This window comes from Balaenoptera physalus (genome assembly GCF_965194825.1).
Source record: "Balaenoptera physalus genome assembly, chromosome: 15".
Classification (NCBI taxonomy): domain Eukaryota; kingdom Metazoa; phylum Chordata; class Mammalia; order Artiodactyla; family Balaenopteridae; genus Balaenoptera; species Balaenoptera physalus.
In genome coordinates, this window is record NC_138894.1 from 85740053 (window position 1) to 85761156 (window position 21104).

General features: G+C 39.2%; 1 protein-coding gene across 1 annotated transcript in view; it reads left to right on the forward strand.

Annotated features, from left to right (window-relative positions):
* LOC309643622 (uncharacterized protein) overlaps positions 1 to 21104 on the forward strand; it is a 462372-nt gene that overhangs the window by 400680 nt on the left and 40588 nt on the right. The window contains exon 8 of the mRNA XM_082426456.1: positions 14973 to 15161. The gene's annotated coding sequence lies outside the window, so the exon portion shown is untranslated. The remainder of the gene's footprint in view (positions 1 to 14972; positions 15162 to 21104) is intronic.

Genomic DNA, 21104 nt, shown 5'->3' on the forward strand with positions numbered 1-21104 from the left:
ATGATGTACATCTTTCTATATTTTATTAATTCGTGTTTCCTATGAAAAGACTAGTCATATCTTTTGCTCATGTTTTCTGTTCTATTATTTATCTTTTCCTTGTTGGTAAGTAGAATACTTTTTAAAAATGTATTTTTAGTATTATCCTTTCTCATCATATGTTTGCAAAATATCTGCTTCAAATTGTAACTTGTCAGTTCATTCTCTCTGGGAGAACTTTAGTGGAACAAAAGTTGTTAATTTTAAAATAGCCGAACTTAACAATCGTTTTTTAATGTTATCATATTTTGACTCATTTTAGCAGCCCTCCATTTTTTAAAACAATCCTCAGATGACAAAGATATTCTCCTATATTCTTTTCTAAAAGTTTAAGTTGTTCCTTTCACATTTGAACCTTTATTCACTTGGAATTGATTTGTACATTTGGTGAGATAAGAATACAATTTCAATTTTCTTTTGTTTATTTAGGTAACTAATTGTCCAAGCACCATTCATTGAGAAGTCCATCCTTTTTAAATGATCAGCAACATTAACTCTATGATAGGTCATGCTTCCATAAATCTTTGGGTTTGAGCTCATTATCCTGTTTCTTTGGCAAATTTTTTACTAGATAAATATTACTATATTAATTTCTAGAGAAAATACATTTTACTATTTGGTAGGGCAATGTTTATCATGTCACAAGAACCGTTTTAGACCTCCTTGGGTTTGTTCTACCATATAAATTTTAAAATCAAATCTACCACATTAATTTTAAAATCAACTTAGTAGAAACAAATGTGTAGAGAATTTAGTTGAAAAATTTTTTAACATCTTTATTAGACTATAATTGCTTTACAATGGTGTGTTAGTTTCTGCTTTATAACAAAGTGAATCAGCTATACATATACCCCATATCTCCTCCCTCTTGTGTCTCCCTCCCACCCTCCCTATCCCATCCCTCTAGGTGGACACAAATCACCAAGCTGATCTCCCTGTGCTATGCGGCTGCTTCCTACTAGCTATCTATTTTACATTTGGTAGTGTATATATGTCCATGCCATTCTCTCATTTTCTCCCAGCTTACCCTCCCCACTCCCCATGTCCTCATGTCCATTCTCTATTTCTGCATCTTTACTCCTGTCCTACCCCTAGGTTCTTCAGAACCTTTTTTTTTTTTTTTTTTTTTTAGATTCTATATATATATGTTAGTATACGGTATTTGTTTTTCTCTTTCTGACTTACTTCACTTTGTATGACAGTCTCTAGGTCCATCCACCTCACTACAAATAACTCAATTTCATTTCTTTTAATGGCTGAGTAATATTCCATTGTATATATGTGCCACATCTTCTTTATCCAATCATCTGTTGATGGACACTTAGGTTGCTTCCATGTCCTGGCTATTGTAAATAGAGCTACAATGAACATTGTGGTACATGACTCTTTTTGAATTACGGTTTTCTCAGGGCATATGCCCAGTAGTGAGATTGCTGGGTCATATGGTAGTTCTAGTTTTAGTTTATTAAGGAACCTCCATACTGTTCTCCATAGTGGCTGTATCAGTTTACATTCCCACCAACAGTGCAAGAGGATTCCCTTTTCTCCACACCCTCTCCAGCATTTATTGTTTGTAGACTTTTTGATGCTGGCCATTCTGACCGGTGTGAGGTGATACCTCATTGTAGTTTTGATTTGCATTTCTCTAATGATTAGTGATGTTGAGCATCCTTTCATGTGTTTGTTGGAAATCTGTATATCTTCTTTGGGGAGAATTGATAAATTTCTAAACCCTGTCACAAATTACAATCATGAGCCAATTTATTATAATAAATTTCTTTCTACATATATATACATCCTATAGATTCTGTTTCTTTGGAAAACCATAAATACGCTTCTTCATTTTTGCTTCTTACTTTTTTTCCATGACTGCACTCTCTAGGAGCTCCTGTATCTTTAAATGTTATTAGCAACTACAATAGCAGGCTTCTTTGTCTTCTTCCTAATTGTAAAAAGAATGCTTCTAAGGTTTTCCCGGTTAGAATGAAATTTCCTCTGGCTATTGAGTACTGATTGGATCAGACCATCTAATCGCTGAGAATAACTAAGAAATTTGGGGGAAAATATTACAAAAACATGTTTGAGGCTGTGAAGAACTACCAAAGCGAGAAAGAGTTACAGGTTAAGATCTCTGAGAAAATGGAAAACCAGAGTAATGAGCCCAACATTTAGGGTAGTTCTTCACCTTGAAGCTGTTGCTGATTTTATAGAGGTGGCTGAAAATCCAATACAAGCTTCTGGCCATTTCATGGGACAAAAATAGCAAAATATGAAGTTTAGCCTGCCAAGAGAAGGATGTTGCTTAAACACCCTAGGTTTTCAGGTGGGACTTTTGATAGAGTTGGGATGTTAAGAGTTAGGATGAACTATAAATGAACCAGCCTCCACAAAAAATTAGATCTCGACTCTAACCTTGTTCTCTGGTTAGATTAAGGTGATCTATTCCTACCCCAACAGCCTGTGAGAAGCAAATATAAATTCTTTTTAGAGAACAATAATGTCATTGAGAGGGTCAAATTATTTCTATATTTGTATACACAATGTCCAGCATATAATAAAAAATAAATAACAGGGAATGCAAAAGGATAAGAATTAATAAAAAAAAGTCAAGAGAAAAATCAGACAATGGAGAGCAGACAACAGGTATTCCAGATATTTGAGCTATCAGGAAATAAATTTAAAATAACTGTTATTAATATATTCAGAAAATAGATGATGAATGGAGAATTTCAACAGGTAACTGGAAAATATTAAAAAATATATAATACAATAATTGGAGAGTTCAATAGAAAAATGTTAACAGCATAGTAGATAAACTGAAGAGGCACAGAAAATCAGAATATAGTTCATTAAAAATGATGGTTGAAAGATGCTGAAAGATAAAAGAATAACAAATTCAGAAAAGAACATAAAAGATACATGAGACACAGTGAAATACTCTATTTGTAATTGGAGTCCAAGAATGAAAAGAGAGAGAATAAGGCAGAACAACATTTGAAGTCATCCTAGCTGAGAATTTTCTAAAACTGACAAACGATATCAAGGTACAGATTAAAGAAGTACTATGAAGGGCAGGGAGTAAATACTCTTGAAGTACTATGAAGGGCAGGGAGTAAATAGAGTAAACACTCTTGAAAAATAAAGACAGAAGAGCTTAAAAGCAACCAAATGGGAAGAGGAAATACATTAACTTCAAAGGAACATCATGAAGGCTTACAACTAACTTCTCAGTAGAAATAATGAAAACTAGAAGACAATGTAAGGATATACTCAAAGTGCCAAAAGAAAATGATTGCCAACCTAGTATGGTAGGGCCTTCAAAAAGGAAGTTAAATAAAGACTTTTTAGACAGAGACACACAGAGAAGTCATCACCGAAAGGTACACAGTAGAGGAAATATTAATTGGTATTCTTCTGACACAAGAAAAATGATCCTAAGTGAAACTATGAAGATGGAAGAAGAAATGAAGAACAATGAAAAAGCTGACTGTGGTAAACCTACATGAATATTGGCTATAATGTCTTATGGAATTTAAAATAGAGAGTATTAAAATAACTAGGTTTAAAAAAATTGAAAGAACTTCAAAACACTAAGCTCTGTATTTTCTAGAAAATAGTAAAAGTTCTAATTTAAATTAGATCTTAAAAACCAAAAATATGTATTATAATTCCTAGGGTTATCACTAAGAAAAAAGAGTAAGGAATATTCAACCATCAAATCAATAAAGATGGAAATGGAATAATAAAAACAGAAAGTATAAAAGAGGAAAAAGTTCTAGCATTCTCACATTGTTTAGGATGGAGGAGGGAGACATAAGATATACATTAACTTCAGAATTTTTAAAACATGCATGGTAAAATCACAAGAGTGGGACTTCCCTGGTGGTCCAGTGGTTAAGAATCTGCCTGCCAATGCAGGGGACATGGGTTCGATCCCTGGCCCGGGAAGATCTCACATGCTGCGGGGCAACTAAGCCTGCACACCACAACTACTGAGCTCGCATGCCTCAACTAGGGAGCCTGCATGCCGCAAACTACAGAGCTCACACATTCTGGAGCCTGTGTACCACAACTAGAGAGAGAAAACCCGCATGCCACAACTAGAGAGAAGCCCGCGCACCGCAACTAGAGAGAAGCCCGCATGCTGCAACGAAGACCCAACACAGCCAAAAAAATAAATAAATAAAATAAATATTTTTTTAAAAATCACAAGGGTAATGACTCTACATAAATTCTAATTTGAAGGGATTAGGATGAAAGAAATAATGAACAAATAAAAACTATCAAAATGTATAAAAGAAGACAGATGACATATAGAATCAGTAAGAAAACAACTGACAGAACAAGATTTTGAAATGTCCAAATATATCAGTCACAATAATTCAAATGAGTCAAACTGGCAAGTTAGAAGAAATTGCTGGATTAGATTTAAAATAGAAACAAGTCTAGCTATACATTGTTTTAGGAGAGACACGTCGGATTCTTCAGTGTCTAACCTGGGCTCCCTTTAGTTCACTTGGAGAAGCCAACTCAACACAGGGTATTTTACTGGTGACTCTGGACTTGGACTGTGAAAGTTCTGGTGGGCATCTGCCCTGCTGGCAACATCACCTTTAACTTTATTAGCATATAACTCACACTCTCTGCTCTGGTTCCAGTTTAGTGAGTGCTTTTTTCTTTGTTTGGTTAAATCGTTTCTCTTTTAACCTTTGGAGATTTCTCTTTCTAGTGAGCCCAGTGGGGAAGTGTATCTCTTGAAATACATCCTGGATCTAGTTTTATTTGACCAGGAGAGTTCATCAAATTATCAAACTCATCATACTGAAAATTTTCATTCAATATCATTGCAAAAAAATATAATGATATAATGTATACCAACCATTTTGTTGGACAATAAAGTTTTAAGAGACGTGATAGTAAGAGCTGGACAATAAAGTTTTAAGAGAGGTGATAGTAATAGTTGGACAATAAAGTTTTAAGAGACGTGATAGTAATAGTTCTTTCCTCGAGGAGTCCCCAGTAAGTGAAATATAAGCTTCGTGAGGGCAGGATCTTTGTTTATTTTGTTTAATGACTGGAGCATGACAGGTGCTCGATAAGTGCTATGGATACTGGCTTGAATCCTTTGGGAGAGCCCTAGTTAAGGAATAATTTCAACTACTCAGTTTCTGAATGGTAATTTTGAGAAGGAAATGAAATTCCTTATTGCCAATTGAATAACACTTGAACCAAACTTGTGTCCACTCCTTGGATGCACAGCAAATCCATTCTACTGACACAGCTGTGAAGGAAAGCACAGCATTTATTGCAGGCTGTCAAGCAGGAAGGAAGGGCAGCTCATGTTCAAAACTCTCAGATGGCTTTCAGGGAAGGGTTTTTAAAGACACTGTGAGGGAGAGCATTTTGAGTGTGTGATCAGCTCATGCACAACTCTCTGATTGGTTGGTGGTGAGGTAACAGGGTGATGTTTCTGGAATCTCAATTAGCAGTTTTCTGGTTCCAACCAGTCTGGGGTCTATGGGCTGGTGGTTAGCATGCAGTTAATTTTTCCCACCTGGTGGTGGGAGAAACTTCAAAACAACTCGAGGATATGGCTCAGGATATTTATCTATAGCCCTTGAGGAAGAACTGAAGGTCGTTGACTTTGTTTTATGTCTAAACTATTATTATTTTGTCTTTCTTGACTGTTTTCCTTTGTTTCTGCATTTTCTTTCTTCTTTGATTAAATTTGCTCTTTGGAACTCAGGGAAGGTCTAGGAGGCCAAAGCTTTTCTATAAACAAGAAGCAGGTGGGGGACACAGGAGGGGAGGGCATCTGTTCCTGGAAAGACACCACAGAATCCTACTCAGTTTCACTGATACTTGGATAAGACACTGAAGAAAACGAAGGAGAAAAATCTTCAAGGAGCTTCCTTTTGCAGGGATGTTCACCCAGCTAACCTTATGAGCTCATTTAAAATTGTTTTCACCGCAGTGGTCTCACACATCTTATTCATTTCACCTCATCCCTAATGTCCAGCCTTTATAAAATGCTCCAAGGAGACTTTCGTCTTTTCAAATAACCAGACTCAAAGCCTCTGGTATGCAATGCAGAAGGCAGTCAGTTACAGGAAGTGAGATTTTTGTGGCTTTCAAAATGTGCTTCTGGTTTATCAATTGTCCAATGCCCATAGGTGAATTCAAAAGTGTGTCCTCTGCGAGTGTTTAGCTGGTATGTGGGTCATATATGAGGCAGGAAATAGAGAAATGTCTCTCAAGCAAGTAAAGAGAAAGAATTCTAATTTTTTTTAAGTGATGAATCTAGGAGGCAATTTGGCCTCTCTACTAGGTGATAAAATAGAAAGGTACTCATCCACGAAATAGAAATAGCTGAAGACTGCTGCTTCTGACATTTCATTTCTGTTTCTGCAGATAAATGTTTGTTACCACGAAATCACTAAGGAGGAGATGGGCCTGGCATTTTAAGATTTGAAGAGTAACTTAAACCAGTGGCAGATCCTCAAATGAGATACGCCTTTCTTTGCACACTTCTTTCTAGGCCAGAATCTACCTCCACCCTGGTGAAATAAACAGAACTGAAACAACCTGTAATCCAATATCCTCATCTCTCCAAAAATGTACGCATTTTCTTCCTCACAACAGAATCTACCTGCCAGCTTCCAAATGTAGAGGTCAATAAGAAAATAATCTTAGAATTCCTTAGACATTGTGAAAAAAAGTCAGGCTGATGAATTTAGTACTAGGCTGTGCACGAAGTCAAATCCTCATAATTGTCTCTAACCTAGACTATTGCAGCAGTTTCCCAAGTAGGGCAGGCTCTACCTGGCTTCTGGCCACAAGGCTCTCTCTCTCTCCCCAGGCTTTCCCTAATCCCCCAAATAATCAATCACAATCTAATACATAACACCAAGTTCATATACACTCTGTTCTTGACCTTGATCACAAACTTGGTAACTGGGCAGCTACCTTATGTAAAACCTACCTTGTATCAGGCATGGTGAGTGTTTCCAGTCTTGTTTTCCTGGACCCAAGTGTTTTTCTTGATTAACCTGCTTCATAGTATAGCTTATACTGCAGTCTATCCTTGCCAACTTTTCCCCAAACCAGGAATTTGATCCCTGGAGTTCAGATATTAATTCAGAGGCTGAGATCCTGCTGCCCACACACAGGCTGCTCTGGGTCTTCCCATGTGTCCAAATCTCACTGCCAGTTGGTTTCTCTCATTTTCCCATGTGACCTCTGAGTTCTGTTTCCCTGAACCTTCACCAACAGCATCTGGAGACCTATTGTGTCCAAATGAGGTTAAGCAGTTATTACTTCACACTGGACTAGGATGGTATCCCCTCTACCACCAAAATCTGGGGACAATACTAGATATAAATCCAAGATCTTCCCTATTTTTCCCTCCCACTGCAGTTAACTGGTTAATGATCCCTAGATATAAAGCTCTGAGTAAATATTCTATCCCAATTTCATAGGGTTTAAAAGAGTTTTACTTCTATTTATGTCTATTTCAGTATTATTTCTCTTGTTAAGCCAAGAAAAGATTACATTTTCAGTTGAGGTTATATTGACTTTGGTCACAATGGCTTTTGAAATAAGATTTAGGTTTTTAAGAATACATATAAAATATACTTATTTTCAGGTAAATACTTGATGAATGTCATTTTAGTCTTATGAGAGAGGTTATGTTCTTGGCCTGAATTTTGCTCTTAGTTATGTTAGACATCACTGAGATACCTTTAATGTAAAGAATTTTACTTCACAGAAAATTCCCCCAAAATGTGTGTCACAAAGGCAGAAATGATTTTATGCACTTTGGTTTCTCTAAACAAAATGAGATATCAATATGAAATTTCTGCTCCAGTGATTTTAAGACACTGAATGGAGAACATGAGTTTTGATGTAAACAGAAAGGAAATTGATTTTTTGCCCCAGAACTCTGCAGTATGGTTAAGAATAAATTAAACACCTAAGAAATGTGTGCCCAGCCTCCATCTGCTCATCTTCATTAGGAGTAGTGTCACAGTGTCACAGTTTGTTAAGGATTGTCACAGGGGAAGGTGCTCAGCTGCCTTCACACAGCTCACCTTTCCTCCAGTCTACTCCATGCCAGGCATTGCCATGTGCCGACGCTGACGGGATGGCATGGGGGAGTAGGACAAGGCCCTTGAGGGGCAGAGCCTTTGCCTTCAGTGCAGAGATGGACTGGACTCCCAGGCTTCTCTCTTCTGCTGCAGCCACCGTGCCTACTCTCCTTCCAAGCTCGGGAGGTGTTATTATCCCCTAAGGCAAGCACACAGCTAACACTCGTTCCAAGGACTTTCCATTTCAATGAGGAATTGAGGAGAGAATGAACAAAATACCCCAAAACTAAGGGAAAATGGTAATGAAAGGAAGGAAGGAATGAAGAAAGGAATGAAAGAAGGAAGGAGGGAAGAAAGGAAGGAAGGAAGGAGGGAGGGAGGGTGGGAGGGAAGGAAGGAAGAACGGAAGGAAGGAAGGAAGGGAGGAGGAAATTAAATAAATTTACTGATATCTTTAAATACTGAGTATCATTTTACATTGGTTGTTCCTGATGCAAAAAAAAATGCAAATTAATTTTTATTATTAATCTTTTATCCAGAAAACTATCTGAAGATTCTTATTAAGTATAATCTTTTGTTTGTTAGAATCTTGAATTTTCTGGGTAGAAAGTAATAATTAGCAAATAAAAGCAATTTTATCTTTTTATTTCCAATTCTTATTCTCATTTCTGTCTCTCACACAATGGTTATGGCTTCTCAGAACCTGTTGAATAGTTGCAGTGAATATGGGCGTATATTTTTCATAATTTTGATGGAAATGTTTTTAAAGGTTTTTCACTAAGTATAATTTTCTGTGCGTTTTTGTCACAGACCCTTTATCTGATAATACCAATATCCTTCTATTTTTGTACAAATGAGACCATTTTTTAAATAAAAATTATTTATAAAATATTTTTCCATATATATTGAGATAAGTGTGTGTTATTTTTTCTTAAAAAAAAGATTCTGGTAATGGATTCTCTTTGCATTTCTGTGATACATTTGATCTTTTTGTCAACATATATACATTTTATATTTATGTATTTATGAATGATTGCTTAATAATGTTCTTTTTTCCTGTCGCCTTGTCAGGTGTTGATAGTAAATTTATAGAAAACACTTATCTAGTCTCAGGAGAGAAAAAGGTGTACAAGTGAGATATTATCCTTTAGAGATTCAATAGCATTGCCTTGCAAATAATATGGGCTTCATTGTTTTTGAGTGAGAGACATTTTACTATTGTTTTGATATGTTAAATGCTTACTGGTCAATCTACCTCTTCTGAAGTCACCTCTGATAACTTAAAATGTTCAAGAAAATTCTTCATTTTATCACTTATTCCTTTATCATTTTTAATCCCAAATTTAAAACCCTATACACTTCTTTTAATTTCTTAATAGTGTTTATTATTACCTTTTCTTTTTTCTAAGTCAATTTTGACTCATCTTTGTCTCCTTTATCGTCTTTTTAAGGACCCAGCATTTTTTGTTTTGTAAATCACTTTTATATTTTCTTTGTTGACTTTCTGAGTTCATCTTTATTAATTCCTATCTTCTGTTTCCTATTTATCCTGCTTCTTTTGTTTTTGTTTCTCCTCATTTATGTATTCTTTTGGAATGATCTTTTTCATATAATTTTTTTGCAACTATTGATTTGGAAATTATGCGTTCATTGGTGTATTTCTATTATTTAGTGGGTATGCTTTAAAATTTCAACGTATATAAAATGTCCAAATAGGCAAATCATAGAGATAGAAAGTAGATTAATGGTTGCCTGAGGATGTTGGCAGGTGGGTATCAGGATTGAGAAATGATTACTAATGGGGGTGACTGAAATATTCTTAAGTTAGATAATGGTGATGGGTGTATAACTCTGCGAATAGACTAAGAAACACTGAACTGTATACTTTAAATGAGTGACTTTTGTGGAATGTGAATTAGTGTCTCAGTAATTAGCTATTTAAAAAGAGAAAGAGAATTTCCCTGGGATATTGGTGACCTTTGTGTGTCACAGGCTGTGGCTGTCTTCAAACTCATCAGCAAGGCACAGTGCTTCTCCCTGATAAACTACCTAAAGCCCTCCTTGTTTTCCTAGTGGCCTCTAGGATTGAATGCCTTTGTTTTTCTGGAAGGTCTATTTGAGAGCAGTAGCTTCAGATTTCTGACAGACACTGCTATACGTGTCAGCTCTCAGGTCTGACAATCTGATTTCCTTATGGGAGATAAATGACAGGTTCACTAAGGGAACTCTTGTGAATTGTCACTGTGAATTAATGTGTAGACAGACCCCAGTCTGCTCAGCCAAGACCCGTAATGTGCACTCATCATATAGTAGTGGGTTGTGGACCAATTTTTTTTTGAATATTTTATATGAGAATATAATTGTGCATGTATTTATGCACATTGGCAATGTGAGTGAGGTAAAACACATGAATATATTTATGTAGGAATGTGATAACTTGTTGGGGAGCTGGTCTTGCTGCAAATGTGTAAGTATTGAGAATAGGAATAAAGTTTAAAACCCATTTGGAGAAAAATTAAATCATTTACGTATCAGTCAACAACTTTTTTTGGCCAGACATAACTTGGTCAAGTGCAGAGATAGGCTTTATTACTAGATCTCAAATATTTAATTTACAGATAGACTTTAGTCCCAAACAGGCATTGCTACTTATACTTTTTAAAAATCAGTGGAGCTACTTTAAAAAAGCATGATGTTATTGAGTTCATGAAGGAATGGATAGTTTTTACATTTGTGATTAAGTTGATGGACTTCATGAGCCACAGTTGTTGAATATGGAAGGAAGGACTAGAGCCTTGGTAATCCCACATCTTCTCAATCTACCCTCCAGGGCCATTGCTAGGGGGAGTCTGCTCCATCGTGCCTCAAGAGACAGGGATGCCCTAACAGCACATCCTACTCAGGATTGATGTGCTAGAGAACCAACCAGCCCCACCAGAGAGCTCAGCCATGGTGTCTTAGAGCTTGTCAGCTGTTCTGTTTCCTCTGGGAGGCTACTTTTCTCCCTCTTCCCATCGACACATGAAAACATCACCAATTAATGACATCTGATTGTGACTAGGTCTACACTCCATTTTCAGATGTCAGAGAAGCCATTTTTTACTGCAGTGCTTTTGAACCCACTTATTTCCAATCAACCCCACTGTGCTAGGAATTGTGTGCATGTAGAAAGTAGGTAATATTGGTTCATGGACTGAATGTAGCATGAGAACCTAGAGCAAAGGGATGAAGGAGAGTTGGAGAGTACAAAGAAGGAAGGAAGGGAAAAAGGAAAATAGCATTCAAGTGCCAGACAGTTCTTATCCTTTACCTGCAGTACACAACGCCACCATCAGTGGAAATTTTGCATGAGCTCAGTCCTAATTCATTTCTAGAGGGGAGTCCCAAAATAACTCAAATGATAATTAACTTTAAATGTGTCAAGAGACTGGGGAAGTGTCAGGAGCTTTGGTGTGAGAGAGTCCTAGGTTTGAATCTAGACTGTACATCTTACAAGTTCAGTGTCTTTGAGCTAATGCTTTATTAACCTCTCAATCTTGGATTCTTTAACTGTAAGATCCTACCTCATAGTATTAGAATCAAAATGATAACATTAAAAAAGCAATTAGAAAAGTAGCAGTCACATAGGTACTCAATAAAGCAACTATTATGATTATTGAGAAGGCTAGATGTACACCTACATGGAGTAAGGACATCTCTCCCAACTTGCAATTAAAGTATGAATGAAGATAAAGAAAACAAACTAAAAAGTAACAACAGAGACCATTAGGATGGACTGACAATCTAATGTCAAAACTGAGAGAAATTTCTACTAACTCTAATAGGTTCAAAACAACATAGAGGAAAAACCTACCTGGGCTTTATTTTATGAAACAGAGATCATGTTAAAAAAAAACACGTTTTCTTCTTCCATTATCTATCCCCAAGTTCAAAGACTATCCAGTATTTGAACCAATCCAAAAGCTGAGCAGTAGCCCATCTGCCCCTCGAGTGAGAGAGCAACTTCTGCTTTCCTTCTGCATCTATCTGCAGCCACACTCCACAAGGAAAACTCTGTGTGTAGCTGGAAAGATCCACTACGGGAACAGTGAACACTGAACAGGGAAGAGTGAGCACTGAGAATTACAGCTCCCACCCCATCCCCCCCACAACAGAAGGCAGTGCCTCGAGTATGGGAATAGGGAAGGCTGTCAGCTCAACAGAATATCCCACTACAATGAGCAAGTGCTGATGGGAAGCTGAGCACCGGAGAATGAGGTGTCACATCCACCCCTGGTAGGTAGGAGGGAAAGACACAAGCATCGTGCAAGTGGGCAGAGCAGAGCCCAAGGCAGTCCATTCCCTCTATTTGTTGACAAATACTGAGGATGACAGTTCGCTGAATCACTAGCTAAGAGCACACAAAGAGGGGAAGAAGGAGGTCTAGGAGAAAAGTGCTGCAATGCAGGGAAAAGACAGACAGCTGGAAAACTCTGAAAAAGGCATGTATCTGGATGTGACTTGATTCACAGTGCAAGAGGAAATTCAGAACATTTTCATTTTCAATGAAGAATAAAATGAAATAGGCTGTATGAAACAGTAGCATGGAAGAAAGAACAGGTGGTAAGACAATATACAGGCAGGCAAGGCTTCTGTTTTGTTTGATTTTTATTGCCAGTGCTTAGCACAATGGCAGACACGTAGTAAATATAGTAGTCACATAATAAATATAAATGACATTCAGTAAATGTTAACTGCATTTATCTCTGGGTGGTAAAATTACCAGGGATATTCATTTTCTTCCTATTGTTTTACTGCATTGTCTAAAATCTCTGCAGTAAATATGACATGCTTTTGAAATAAAGAGAAAAGTGTATGTGAGTTATGTGACTTTCTAGCTCCTGTTATCCACTGTTAACATGGGTGCTGGCTAACATCCCAGGAAAATAACTCTAAGAGCGCCAAGATTAGGGTGCCAACATATCTTCAAGCACATCTGGTAAACTGGGCAGGCATAACTCAGTGGAATGAAATTTCGAAAAAGAATGTGGATCCTTATGGAGAGAATCTAGCCCAAGGGAAGAAAAAATTTGCCGTAATGAGCCAGGTTAGTTACAGGGCCTGAAGTTAAGAGTGGAGAAATAGTACAGCATGGTGGGTGTTACCGGAACCCTTCTAACAGCTTTTGCACCGGCACATCTTGCTGTGAGAGCTCCCTGGATTATAAGAACCGGAAGCAGTGACAGTATCGCTGAATCAATGGTAGCTGCCTCTTGGGTGTTGATTTGTGAGGGAGCAAATGGATACAAATACCACCTAGAGCAGTCAGCCAGAGATAAGACTAGTCCAAGAAAGTGGCAGGCAAGTGTTTGAGAGTGGGAAGGCACTGGGGAATGAAGGCGGTCAGAGGGAAATCAGAGGAACCTAGAGGCAAGTAGCAGTGGGATGTGAGTACGGTCAAGAGCAAGAAGCAGCAGCTCTGAGGCAAGCATTGTGAAGTCCACATCCCAACCAGGGGCAACACAGCATCAGAGGCAGTGTCCTCAATGGAGCAGAAAGCACTGGCTCAGGGACAAGCAATGGCAGCCACATGGGCACTGGTCCAGCTGCTGAGGAAGCCAACTGACCTAATTTGTGAGAGAAGGTGACACCCTGAGGATGCCCCGGAGGGACTGGCATCCTGCACTCAAACGGGAGGGCCTGCTGAGTTCATGTGGCCTGGGCTTTCACGTTAAAATGACTCCAGGTCCACCCAGGGACAGGAGAGACTTAATAAAAGATATTTGAAGGGAAAACTAAAGGAAAGAAAAGCTTCAGTGGCTTCCCGCTCTCTGTGCCTCCTTGCCCAATTTCCATACTCTGTCACACAGGACATCGAGGACTTGAACCCAGTTGACTTCCCAACCTCTTTCACTGCTGTGCTGTGATCAGACTGTACTGTTCAACAGAAAGTCCCACTCATTCCAGAACCTGATGCTGTCTGGGAGCTCCTCCCAGTTCTTTTGTTACTTCAGCTTCCAAATCTGAATCCTTGCCCTCTGGGAGTTTGCAGATATCATGCAGAGATGTCCTAAGCCTTCTGGACTGAGGCTACCCATGAGGGTCCTGGTAACTGAAACGTGTGGGGTAGAGGAAAATCTCAGCGCTCAGTACCAGGCAGACACAACTGCACCCCTGACTCTGCCACTCACTGTCTGTGAGATCTAACGCTAACTAATTAACTAGTTACTAGTTTATTTGGAGCCTCCTCTGAGCCCACCATATCTGAAATGGTGAAAGTAGTATTTACCTTACAGTTTGCCATTAGGAATAAATGCTATAACACAGTGAGATCCAGATGTTTCATGGCAGGCACACAGAAAACATAGGCTCTTTGGGGCCTGATGTGTCTGGCCCACGGGTTCTGGCTGCCTCAGTCCTGTTCAGACACCTCAAAGGCAGAGAGTATCAATATCTCAGCTCATCTGCAACTCTTTCATGGCGCCCCGGGTTCCATCACACCCAAGTAGAGAAGGAAGATCTGATAAAATGTACATAAAATGTACACTTACCATAATGCCTGGCTCTGTGCATCTTCTCAATGAATGCTATTTCCCTACAGTACACCTGAGCAAAGGATATTTTGTATATTTTTCTAGACGTGTGCAAGGAATATCCAGTTAGCATAGGCACCAAAGTGGCCTCTGGTAGAGAAAACAGATCACAGAAGGGCAGTTAATAACTCTCTATGCCTAAAAACTTGTTCTAGATGTAAAGTTGAGCCTTAGTTCTATATTATAGAAATATAAATCTTATAATCTATCTAAAATGTTTACTCATTGATACTCATTGATACTATATCTATTTCCACCAATTTTATCTCTGCAGCAACCTGGACCCTGCCAAATTCAAGAACAGGATTAAACCTGAGACACGAGGACAGATTAATACAGAGAATACGAATATTGACAGGCATCCCTGGACTGAGGAAGGTCTGAAGCTTCAAGTGGGTCAAGTTAGTGCCCAGATATCTGTTGAGAGTCAATGAGGGAACTTGCTGCCCAGGCCCCTCTCCTGGTGAGTAGGTAGTCCTGTACTTCCTTCCAGACCCCCCTCCAAGCCCCCTTCTGTTATAGCCCCACGAGGGCGGTGACTTCTCCTTTGTTCACACAGCATGTTCTCTCGACCATATTTTTGGACCTTTTAATGGCTTCTTTGTAGTTTTCCAGCATACTATGATGAGGTTTCGTAAATGCACAGAATATTTCGTATAGTACAATGGACAGCTCTACTCCCTCCTAGGTACTTAGATTCCAGAATTAACTCTACAGTAGCTCTGACTTCCAGTTTTCACATCTGTCCTCACTCAGGTGGGGACTTCTTCTTCTGATTGTGAACTCTTGTGGGTGCCATCTGTCTCCTGTCACACCCAGGACCCTGCACCTTTCTTCCACGTGGTCCCACACAAGTCTCAGCTCTGGTGGGAGCTCCAGAGGCAATCTACTAGTTTCTAAAGTTTATTTCCCCACTTACATATAAATTGAAGTTTTAGTACGCTCTTTCTCACAATCATGCCGCAGGCCTGGTCTAATTTGGAGTTTTACTGATTTTCTTTTCTATTTCTATGATTCTTGGAGGATGTGTAGAGAGAGTCTAATTTAGTGGCTTCCATGATTCTAATTGCTTTCTCTTTTAGCAGCTTATTCTCATGCCTTATCTCCATGACATTGGGGGGAGCAACATATTTGATCTGTCCAACTCCAAAGGACACCCCGGGACCCTTGGGGTGGAAATTACAAAGAGGTAGAGATGCAGGGATACATATTAAAAACTTGCTATATTCCAAATTTGTGCGTAATGTTGAGGAGAGATCAAATAAGTCTCCTTCCTGTTCTCAAGGGCCTCACAACTTAGTAAAGAGACAGATACATCAAGAAATAAATGCAATCAAGGATTACAGCCATTAGGACAGGAGTATGTACTGGACATGCTGGGGCCACAAAGGAGGGGGCAGTCAAATCTACTAGCAGGGTACAACCATCAGATGGGAACGTTGTTTGAATGTCCCCAAATAGAATTTCCTCTACCTAGTGAACTACCTTTTAGAATGTATTTTTGATGAGAATAATGCTTACACTTAAGACTTCTTCCCCAATGGCCCATTGTGTTCTGTTGGTTTAGAAATTTTCTCCAGACACAACTAATCAATGCATGGGAAGAATATGAGATATGAGTATATTAGAAGGCAGCCAGAGCACACTATTTGCTTACAATAAGCGGCTGACATTTCAAAAGCTTAAAGGCAAGACAAGAAATCCTTGTCTCAGGCTTTAACCTCACACATGTTCTTTCCTGGAGAGAATTGCGGGAGAAATAGTCACTTCATTTAGGCATCCAGGAAGAAGAGATGACTAGTCACTCACCTGTCAGATTTCTGGATTAGTCGACATGAACTCAGGTTATATAGTAGAGGGCCAAGGAGCCCTTTCCCTGCCACTGGAAATGTGAGGTTAAGGACCCACATTCCTTGGACCCACATTCCAATAAAGTTCAAGTCAATGAGGGACATTAAAAGATAGTTTTGTTTAAAAAGGTAAAATCATCACTCATATATATATAAACTTGGCATGTGTCAACGATGAATTAATTAACTCATTAGTTAATGAGAACAATAAAATGTTACAATCGGTCCAAAGGAGAATTCAATATGACAATTGTCTGCAAGGAAGTGGTGGTGAGATAAATTGTCCTCCATTGGACAAAATGTGTTTGCATATCTATGGCCAAGAATCATTTGCATTGTTATCAGTCAGTTATCTACAATTTATTAATAGCTCAAAGACAAAGAAATGCACACAAACTCAATAAAATCAGATAAACCAGAAGAGTGTGCTATACAGTCCCTACTTTTCCACTGAGTTAACTCTGTAATCTTTTTGGTCCATCAAAGAGTCCTTTACACATCCTCCCCCCAGGGATTACTCCCAGGAGCCTTGAGCAGCTGCAGGTTTCTGGCCTACAGGATTGAGTAATCGCTGCCTCATCACCAGAGTCAGAAAGTCGAGCAACATATCTTTGCTCCCTCACCTTCAAACCGCAGCTCTTCTCTCTATCTGACCTCAGAAATAAATCATCTGTGTCTGTGTCCCCTGTGTCCCATCTCTCCACAGCTGCTCTTCTCCAGATTCTCATCATCTCCAATTTATACCATTAACTCTGTACAAGTTCCAGTGTACTGCAAGCATGTTTGGACCAAGCAGACATAAATACATATAGAGATGAACATGACAATCAGTTTCATGTATAAAACTGCCCCCTCATACGTGTGATTACACTTTTTGTGTAGTCCTCTTTAACTAGAAACCTCATGGAGAATATTGAGTGTTTCCTTCTCTGTGCTCCAAAAGTACTTAATTTGCCCCTTTTTCAAGCTCTATCTTAGATTTGTTCTAGATTTAGCTTTGTGGGCACATGTCTCCCTTAACTGTAAAAGGTGTTCCTTAAAATAAGGGTCATGTTTTTATCATTTTCATGCCTCTCCCTCCTCACTCAATTATTAGTGAAAGGTCAGATAATTCAATTGCATTATAAAAGAATATTGTGCACCATTAACTAAGACCTGGAGAGTTCAACTGAAGTACATTGCTTCACAGTGGCAGCCAGAGTAGAAGTAGAGCTGTGCTCAAGATGGGAACAAACAAAAGATCAGGGGATGAGGATCACCGAGACATCAGAGAACCTCAGGGAACAAATAATTGTTGAACCCCTTCGGTGGTTCCCCCATTTCTAAGAGAACAAGATCATCTCCTGGAAACAAGTCCTCCCATGACCCGTGACCAGGCTCACCTGTGTACCTATATAATCTCAGTTTTTTTCACTCACTACCCCAGATTTACACAGAATATTTGGAATTTTCCAGAGATTTCTTGCCATTTCAAAATCCATGCCTTGTACATTCTGTCTGGAATCTTCACTTTACTATTTTAGGACTAGAGGTCAAATGTCATCTCCTTTATGAAACCTTCCCTGGCCTTCTTTAATACAGTTAACCGTTCTCACCCCTCTGTGCGCCCCCCATCTCCCTACCTGTAAATCAAATTCAATGAGACCCATAAGGGCTCTGGATTTGCTCTTCCAGATAAAAATGGTTTCCTCCAGCCACTCCGAGAACACTGAAATTTTAGAAATTTGCTAGGTGGGCTTACCCTTCTCCAGTCACAATTTCTTCGCTTTGGATGGGGTTCCACTAGTCTGACTCTCCCAGTCTCTCTACTTTCCTTTAATCACTCAGCCCTCAGGGAAGACGAATAACTTTACTCAACTGTCAATTTGGTAAAAAGAAACAGGGAATGAGAAGTTAAGTCCCTTCTGGCACCTTTTCTCCTCGAAAGCTCACTACCCTCAGCAAGTGCACATTTGCTCTTCTTCCCCGTGCTATACTTTAGAAGCGCAGCACCCGGAGTGAAGAGGTCTAGAGTTTCCCTTTGGTGTTTGATAGTTCATTATTATAGCATGCCAACGCCACATTATCCAGCATCAGCTTAATTTCAATCGTGAAAATAATATCTTGATCTCTGCCTTGCAGTGAGAGAAGGGTGCTATTTCTTGGGGTCCCTTAAGCTCTCAGCGGCATTTGTCTCCATTGCAGAAACCCATGCCCTCAGCTCCCGAATAATTCTTTGATTTGGTTTTGCACTGAGTTCCTTGGTGCTAGAGCAGCAACGATGAGAGGTAAGGGCAGAGAGGACCTGGGAGGGTAGAGGATTAGGCAGAGGCAGGTCATGCTCTCCAGCTGGTTCCAGGAAGGTTTCCCTTCCTGGGGACATTTCTTTCTCCGTGGAAACTCGCCTGGAGCACATAAACACCATCATCTACAGTCTATTTCTAAAACTGTTAAGTGGAGGGAAGCATTTTACTTTGCTGAGGTTTTTTCTTACCTAAACCATCCTCCATCACAGCTCACAAAAGGCTGCCATACAATTATTCCAATCTGACAGGCACTTCACAATTTCCCTGAGCACTTAAGTGGGTTTACTTCCCTTTACCTCTTTCATTTTCAAAAGAGTAATTGGAATGAGTCAGTCTCTCCTATTGCCTCCAATTTGCCAGGCATCCTCCTTGAGGAGGACTAAGGCAGGTACTGTTTAGAACTTAGTATGTATTTGTGATCAGGGGCAGAAAGACAAGTTTAGCTTTGACGTTTGCAGTTTTTAATTTTGAATGATTTTGCCTTGTTAACTCAGAATTGACTTCAGAGTTTCATCGGATCATTCAGATGATCTACGTTCTTCACTGTCCTTCCTATTTCATGCAGGATTTATACCCAACTATTGTCCTAATTTAGCCCAATTTTCTTTTCCAAAGTTATTCCCCATGATAATATGAACTTCTTGCTTAATCATTCCTATGCTTTCATTGTTGCTGAGATGATAACTTCCAAATTCTTCCCTCTGTACTTTTGCTTATGTGCTTCCCCTTTGGGAATGTTATTGCCCTTTTTCTGCTGATCCAAGTCTACCCTTCAAAGGCCAGTTCAACTCTTGCTTCCTCCAATAAGATGTACATCTCGCCCTATATACCCCTATAATATTTAGATGAATCACTAGTTTTTTTTTTTTTAACTACAAATACTGCTTCATGGCCTGTTTGGTTTTATTGCTTACTAATATTACCCTTTACATAAAACCCTGAAATTCCTGTATGTCAGGGAGCTCTTAGAATTATCAGGGAAACAGAAAAACCACAGATAATTACTTAACATTGTGGTAAATATGTGTTGTTGATAGAGGTAAGTATAAGGGTCTTGAGGGTACAGGTGAGGGGTATCTACCCCAGGTTAAGGGTAAGGAAAGGCTTCCTGCACCGAGTACCAAGGAGCTGGGTGGTGTTAATTAGGTAACCCGTAGTGTACTCCACCCAGACAGATCAGCATGTGCAAAGACCCAGAAGACTGAGCAGCCTTGCCAAATTTGAAGATTTGCAAAAGCAGGAGTAAATAGTCTGGGGTAGTCATTTGGCAGAGCTGGGGGGAGAAGCTTGGTTACTTAGGAGCCAGAGTTTGAATGCCCTTGTGGGCTAAGGCACAAAGCTTGGCATATGCTACAAGCGCTGGGGTACGATGGAAGAGTTTTCACTAAGTTACAACGCTAAAAATCAGAGACTCCAGAGAAAGGACTTTCAAAGTGTTCTGTTAGGTGACTCACAGGTGGACAGAACAGATTTTTCTTGACTAATTGAGACTGTAACAAGAGCCCAGCCACACAATGAAGAAAGCACAGATTGCCTGAAGCCCTGGCTTATTTCTTGAGGTGAATATTGCCTCCTGAATGGTTTCACTAAGTTCCACAAGGGGAAGAGTGAGGCCTGATTTATTTCCGCTTCCTCTCACCCACTCAGATGTATCCAGCAGTGCAGAGGCACATAGCAGACACACAGTGCAATTGACCTCTGTCAGGGTTGCTTCATGCAAACATCCCCCTTTATCTTCTTCCCTCTTACTTTTCCAGCAGAAGTAGGGTCTGTGTGTCAGACCTACCAGAGGTCCGTTGGACGTTCCTGAGTGAACTTCCCTGTCTTGTTGCCACACAGAAAACCACACACCTAAATCTTGTGTTTATCATTGTTCTGTTTTTCTTTGTACTCTGCACACACCAGGATGCATTCTTGAACAATATATTCCTGAGTTTTGCATGTTTCTGAACTTTATAAAACCAGATTCATATTGCACACATTCTTCTGAGACTGCTTTCAATATATTGTTTCTGAGAGTCAGCCATACTGATTCACTCATTTTCACTGTCCTATACCATTAATTAAGTGAGACTATCACAGTGTATTTATCTATTGCTCTAACTGTAGACAGCTGGGCTCTTTTCATGCATTGTAATATTGCTGTGATGAACTTCCTTTTGTATATTTCCCAGTGGATTTACCACTAGCTGATTCTGTGACTAGAATCAAAAATTATAAACTTCCAATTTTGACTGATCTTGATATTGCAAATGTAAGCAACAACTGCAG